The sequence below is a fragment of the Mytilus californianus genome, unplaced genomic scaffold, assembly GCF_021869535.1.
Source record: "Mytilus californianus isolate M0D057914Y unplaced genomic scaffold, xbMytCali1.0.p SCAF_22, whole genome shotgun sequence".
Lineage (NCBI taxonomy): Eukaryota > Metazoa > Mollusca > Bivalvia > Mytilida > Mytilidae > Mytilus > Mytilus californianus.
Window position 1 is genome coordinate 5,284,320 of NW_026262671.1, and position 7,360 is coordinate 5,291,679.

Genomic DNA, 7,360 nt, shown 5'->3' on the forward strand with positions numbered 1-7,360 from the left:
ATAGTTATCACAGACAACAGTTTTAGATTTTGCAAAAGTTCGGCTGAACCAAGCATCAAACCAAAGCTCAGTATAGTATCAACAATAACATCAGATATTCAAACACATACAATTCAAGGATTTTAAAAATTCACATGTGCCAAATAGAAATAACACTGTAAGGATCAAGTTAATTTTTCTCCATCAAATCTGTCACAAAATTGTCTAATTCCCGCTAAATTTTGTAAATTACATTTTGCGTATGTTTCTTTTATCTTCCGATTTTGGGGCCTCGGTGACCGAGTGGTCTAAGTAGTTACTACTGTAATCACTAGCCAGTCAACACTGATGTTGTGAGTTCGAACACCGCTCGTGCGGGTGCACTCGACTCCGATCTTAATTGACTAGGATTGTCAGTTTTCCTATCGAAGGTCGGTGGTTTTCTCCGGGCACTCCGGCTTCCTCCATCAATAAAAACTGGCCGTCACGAAATAGCCCAAAAGCGGTGCTTAAAAGTGGCGTTAAAACACAAAAAATCAAATCAAAAATCAAATCTTCCGATTTTAGTTACATATCAATTGCTGCAAAACTCTAAATATACATCTTTATCTACTCTTCAAGATCAGATAAATGTACGCCGTCTTTTTTTTTTTTTTTTTTCCTTTTGAACGTTGTTTTTCGTCTTATTTATATTACGCAATATATCGTTTTCTCTCCAATCCGTAAACGTCGTTTCGAAATAAGATTGTTTTATTTTCAGTATAGTATACATTCGTTTAAAATGATATATTAATTCCTTATTATGATCCACTGCCTAAAAGATGTCCAGGAGTTCAATATAACTTAGATCCGTGCATTGCAAAACAATATCACTTCGTTTGTCTATTATGTTTTCACAAATAGATCAAAAGAGTACTGACAATCTACCATGAGTTATTAAGCTATGTTATCCATACTTTCATAGTGACTAAACAGTAATTAATAGAATAATAGAAATTCCATATTTGCTCACGACTATGTCAATTTACGTTTTCGGACAATTTGCCAACTTCACGTTCTTTTTTCAATATTCTTCAACTCACGAAATCGAAGAATAAAGACACTTGACGTTTTTAAAGATATTGCACGTTTCTCAAATTCAATCTCGGTACTAATGTCTGGAATGCGCATTACAATTTGCGTGGAATTGCGTATAAGAGAGGCAAAATATACCAAAAAGACATTCAAAATATTAAGGTAGCCTTTTATCCATATCGTACTACCAAACATAATGAGATATGAACAGAATTATCAAACTGTAGATTCGCCGACCGATACACTTACTTTACCTAAATATATTTGAATTTAATGTATCTATGAAATAATTTCGTAAATGTCAGCACTGAATCCTGCTTTTATGACTGAGCCATCAGTTGTCATAATGATTACCATGCAATGTTTGGTCGAACGAACTTCCTGTAGCACAACATTTGTATTTAAACTTTCCAAAAGTGTATCTGCGCTGACAACACCATCGTAAACCTACAACAAGTGAATTAAAAGACGTGCATTATTAAAAAGAAATAAGTTCTATGTGTTTTTATAACGACTAATATTTTAATATAGTTTTTTTGGCGTAAAATCTAATGTTTTAATATGATTTAGTTTGTGATTTGGAAGTCTTTTTTATCATGTTTATTAGTTTTCTTTTAAATGTGAATATAATTTCTATTTTTATGTTATATTTTTTATCATGCTGGTTTTTTTGGTTTTTTTTTTACCCGTCTCCCTCTTGTATTCTAATTTGGCTATTATCACCTTTCAATTACATCCGTTTGTTCCGATGATGTCTTGTAACGTGATGATTCATTGAAATATTTCGCATTTTCTATATATTACATGTTAAAATTGAGAATGGAAATGGGGAATGTGTCAAAGAGACAACAACCCGACCATAGAGCAGACAACAGCCGAAGGCCACCAATAGGTCTTCAATGCAGCGAGAAACTCCCGCAACAGGAGGCGTCCTTCAGCTGGCCCCTTGACAAATATGTATACTAGGTCAGTGATAATGGACGTCATACTAAACTCAAATGTTGTTTTCATTTTTTAAGAACATCGCTTGTGATGTTATTTATTTTTTTTTGTGCCACTTTTGTTTGGTTTTTTCAGCAATTGTTTTGTTTTAAGGAAACCTTACATTCGAAATGATTGACTGTTTGCTGATAAAAGTTTAGGGATTTGGATAATATCAAATTTTCCTTCAACTATGCAGGGCTTTTAAATAATGCAACATGTCAAAATTGAATAATAACTAAATACATTCCACTAAATACTCAAATTAGGAAATTATATTCAAGAGGGATTCGTCATAATAGTAGACGCATGTGTAATTTTATTGAAGTCTTGATAGCAACTCAGCTACTCATAATTTATAAAAATTGGTGACCGATTTTGGCGGTCCCCAAAGTTTGCCACTCTTGTTAAACACGTTATGACTGAATACAATATCATAAGGATTCAACGCCGTCAAAAAAAAAAACACAGTTGTTTTCCATTCATTTGATGTGTTTGAGCTTTTGATTTTGTTTTTAAATAACTGACTTTCCATTTTGAATTTTCCTTGGAGTTAAGTATGTTTGTTATTTTACTTTTTTCCCTATCGCTTAAGTCGACGCTAAGGGTCGTCTTGACCTTGTTGTAGAGTATGAATGATTGGTTCAACTGTCAAGATGAAGAACAGGAATAAAAGCCCTGTTCATTGATAATTTTCTATGTTTTCTATGTATTGTGTGCGATTTTGTCCCATGTACATTTACTCCATATCCCTTCATTTTCAATAAATTCAAAAGATGTGGTATGACAATCGACAAGGATGTTAATATAAGAAACAGTAATTCTACCAATATTAATATAAATGAAATAACCCAATACGGCCTTCAACAATAAGCCATTATCGGTTTTGGCTGTAACATTAATGCTATTTGGCTAATACATTTGACCTCATTTTTCGGACTGGCTGAACTTTAATGTGTTGTGCGAATTAGAGTCGGTATTATCAGCTCACGATTCTACCGATTGCTCTTTCTGAACTAGGTCACTATCTCTGATGCACCTGAAAAAGTATGAACAAAAATACCAAACTCTGAGGTAAATTCAAAAGAGGGAGGGGGAAATAAACCTGACAAAATCAAACGCTTGACTATATCAAATGAAAGTAGTCAATGAAAAATGACTGCCATATTTCTGACTTGGTACAGGTTTTTGTTAAGCAAATGGTGGGTTAAACCTGTTTTTATAGCTAGCTAAACCTCCCACTTCTATGTCAAAATGAAGAAGACAATAATGTGAAAACATGTTAAAAATTTACTAGGATGAATCATGTGTGTTGCTTTGACGATAAAACGACTGCAAAATTAAGAAGTGAAAACAATGAAATTATAATATGTTTGCAAAACAATGATTTTCCAGTGAACTTCATTGTATGAACTTAGGAATTTAAACTACTGGTTTCCATATCATAAACGCCTTCTTTGGTTTGCTAAATAACGAACGATTCAATAATGTATGGTATCCTATAAGAGAGGCGAAAGATACCAAAGGGATATTTGAATTCATTAGTCGAAAAGTATCAATGCAATAATGTATGGTATCCTAAAAGAGAAGCGAAATATACCAAAGGGATATTTCAATTCATAAGTCGAAAACTATCAATGCAATGTCAAAAACAAAAAGCAACGAAAAGACATACAACAGTACACAGAACAGAACAAAGAAAACTAAAAACTAGAAACACAGCCTTGGTTGATTTCATGTGCTCCGTAAGGGTAAGCAAATCTAGATCCAATTGTGGCACCCGTCATGTTTGTCATACAATTTAAAACCCGGTGATAAGTCTATTTTGGTAGTTTACATTCGAGAAAAATATAATTGTGGTTATCTGTGAAACAGATATTCCATTACGGCCAACCAACTCGTGATGGCGTCTGTATGACTTCACCCTTTGGAACTCTAGGTTCCATAGCTCTTTTGTAAGCAGCAACCCTCTTTCAAGGAAATCATGATCGGAAATGCAACCTCTGGAAAATCGTATCAATTGGGAGATATACCACATATGCAGGTGCTGCTGGAATGTTGCTACATACCCATAGAACGTTCACAATTTGAAAGCTGAAATCTTCTCTGTTTTCGTGAAGGTTTGTTTTCAACTGACACTCACTGTTAATTTGTTGATGAAAGTCAAGATATGAGGCAGAACCACATAATTATATTCTAAAATGTCTCAACTTCGAAACGTGCCAAGTTGACGATATGAACAAAGGAAATGAAAACACAAAGAGGTACCATTATCAACTACCTGAAATGAATTGCGTAGATTAACCCAACTTTTCATCATTTGATCTATTGATTACCAAAATAGACTAAACAGTAGAGGTTAAAATTTACAAAGACAAATATAAAAAGAACACTGTAATACGTAATTAAGATGATAGATAACGTCATTACATAGAATCTATACTTCAAGATTTTCATGCATTATTTGTGAAATTGAAACGGAATAGTAATCAATAAAGTCTTTGTATCTTCCGATGAATTTTTTTTTTAAGACGAGACGTACTTTGACATAACTCTAGTTCATCAACTTTCTGCTCAGACTCTGGTGACGTTTTGTAAAGTCTGAGTAGCAACTGCAAGCTCTTGAATGTCGAATGAGTTTGGAAATGTATATTCCATAGGCAGGTGAAGTTATATTGCTGCTAAGGTGGGGGAAATTTATAATTTCAAAATTAAAATCGTCTCGTTTTCCATAGATTATGTTACTGATATGACCATTTATGTCAAATTCGAGATTTAAGTCTAAAAATGAGGCGGAAGATGCCGTGTCTGCTGTTTCATGTATTTCTAGTTCTGGAGGTTAATAATTACCTTTACATAATCACAGCAACGTTCTAAATCAAAATATGTGAACCGTACGGCGACAATGTTACCAATTCCAACTTCAAACTTCCAAGTCTCATTCATTTGGTTATGATACGAAACTGGAAATCCCGGTGACGATATGTTCTCTCGAAATATTTCTACAATTGAATTTCACAAATTAAAAAGTGTATTGTTTCAACTGACCATACAAACTTGAAAAAAATGTTGCCTGTGAGGGTCAGTATTCTGAGGAAATTACTTGAGGTTCATCGAGACAACTTTTTATGTTTTGTCGTTTGATGGAAAAATCGCAATATTGTTCATGATGAGGGATAAGCTGAATAAAATTAACGCATTTCTCGTATTTTTTTGACATATCACACTACCATGATACGAGATTTGAGTTTTTATCCAAAATTTGGAACTGGCGAGAACATTTCTTTGTCTACTGCTTCATATCTGATGACAAATGCCACTGTCTGAAATAAAGGTTCAAAACTTTAAACTGAAACTACAGTGATACAATTTAAAAAAAAATCTCTTCTCATTTTCAAATTTGCCTAAACAAATTTGGAATTTTCTCAAACCAAATGAGGATTCAGAAAAAAAAGACACGATATTTTTGGTTTTGGCATCACATTTGCTGACTTAAGGGTTATGGAAAAAGTAGGTTTGACGAAACAATTTCAGTTGATCCAATCTTTTTGTTTAAAACAATGCGATTTACATTAACAAAAATGATTTAAAATGATACCAAATGAACATACAAATGATCATGTTTGCAACTCAGACTAAGAGAAAACTGAAAAGAATCGTATTTTTGGAGTTTTAATATATTATGTCATCTAGGCAAATGATCACAACGTTACGTAACTCTGAAACCAGGGCTTGTATCTGGCCATGTCATCCGAGAAAATTATTGATAATCAAAGCAGACTCAAATTAAAGATAATTATTTACCTACCGTTCAATAAACCGTACTGTAAGCAGACATGACCATTTGACTGTAAAGGCCTACACTTTGTTTTCTCTGGGCAGGGTTTACTTGGCCAACAACTATCAGCCTCCTGAAATACATTGTACTGGATAATTATATATTTAGATACAGACAAATTAGTTATATACAGTTGACAAAATAGAAATATATTTTTTTTAATTTCTCAATAATTTTAAAATCCTGGTCTCGAGAATACCTGCTGATGTTTATTCCAGAATAAAATTCGCCCTAACAGAATGGGTATCTAACGTATCTGTTGCGAACTACATGTAATCAGTGTGAAATTATTCTATCTTGTTTATGGTTCTTTAAGTAGTAATGTAAATATAAACAAAGTTTCAGCAATTTCGATAAACTGGTGTTTTCTGTTGTTCAATCTCACGAATACATTAAGAAGGGATAATCCAAAGTTAAAAAAAACAAACACAATTTGAGGAAATCACATGAGCTCCAAAATGAGCAAAACCGGTTGCGTCAACAGGGTAAACTTCGCCCGCTATTCATGTATAAGCCGTCATTTCGAATCCATGCTAGGGGAAAATAAAAACATCTTTTGGATCTCATGAAGAATTTCGTGTTTTAAAATCTATTTATATATAAATCAACAAAAATCTCTTTTGAAAAAAAAACTACAAACGATGTACGCTTACCATTGTCCAGTATGTAATGTTTGAGTAACTAAACCCTGACCTGCTGATCAACTGACTTTCTGAGTTCGAAACAGACAACAGCTCGCAGTTGAGAAAATCCTTGTGAAAGTTTATACCGTTGCAATTCTTTATCCGTAAACATTCTCGAATGCACATTTTGGGACCAATATTGTCGCGATTGAAGAGAATGACAGAGTTCATTTTCTTGTTTTGTTGGAAATGTCCACCGTTTACAGTATCTTGGAAGCAAATCCTAAATTTAACACACAAAATATAGATAAAAATTATTCTCATTTTTGCTGAAAACGAAATGCAGTTCTGTTTCATGTATTCTAAATCGTTTTAATCATCAATGTCGGAGTTATTAAATATTAATTGAATTCGATGAAATTTAATATATCAAAAACGAGAATATTGATTCTTTGTTTACACTATAATATTTAGTTTTTGAAGGAATGGATATCAATTATATGCTGTCAACTATAATAACTAATGAAAATTTATATATTGACATTTAAGCAATATAACAATAAGGAGATGTGGTGTGATTGCCAATGAGATCACTATCAACCAGACACCAAATTAGCAATCATTGGTTCTCGCAAGCCGGTGATGTTTTTTCCTACTCAATCAGCAAATATAGATTTTCCACTTTAATATGAGATTCAAGTACTTCCACCTTATTTACATCTGCATGTTTAATTTAGTGTTGTAATAAAACATGTTGGATATAATACGAATAGATAGGGAAGTGCAAGTATATTCATTTGCGGGTTTCTAATATTTTATCCTCTCGTCCATTTCCAATTTTTTTTTTTATAAATTTGTTCCTATT

General features: G+C 32.9%; 1 long non-coding RNA gene across 1 annotated transcript; it reads right to left on the reverse strand.

Moving 5' to 3' along the window:
- Positions 1-1,205: 1,205 nt before the first annotated feature.
- Positions 1,206-6,865, reverse strand: LOC127732162 (uncharacterized). The gene is made up of 4 exons (XR_007996090.1): positions 6,526-6,865; positions 5,843-5,945; positions 4,885-5,036; positions 1,206-1,500 (listed from the first exon to the last, which is right to left on the reverse strand). It is a non-coding gene; the product is annotated as an uncharacterized LOC127732162 (long non-coding RNA).
- Between the last annotated feature and the right edge of the window lie 495 nt (positions 6,866-7,360).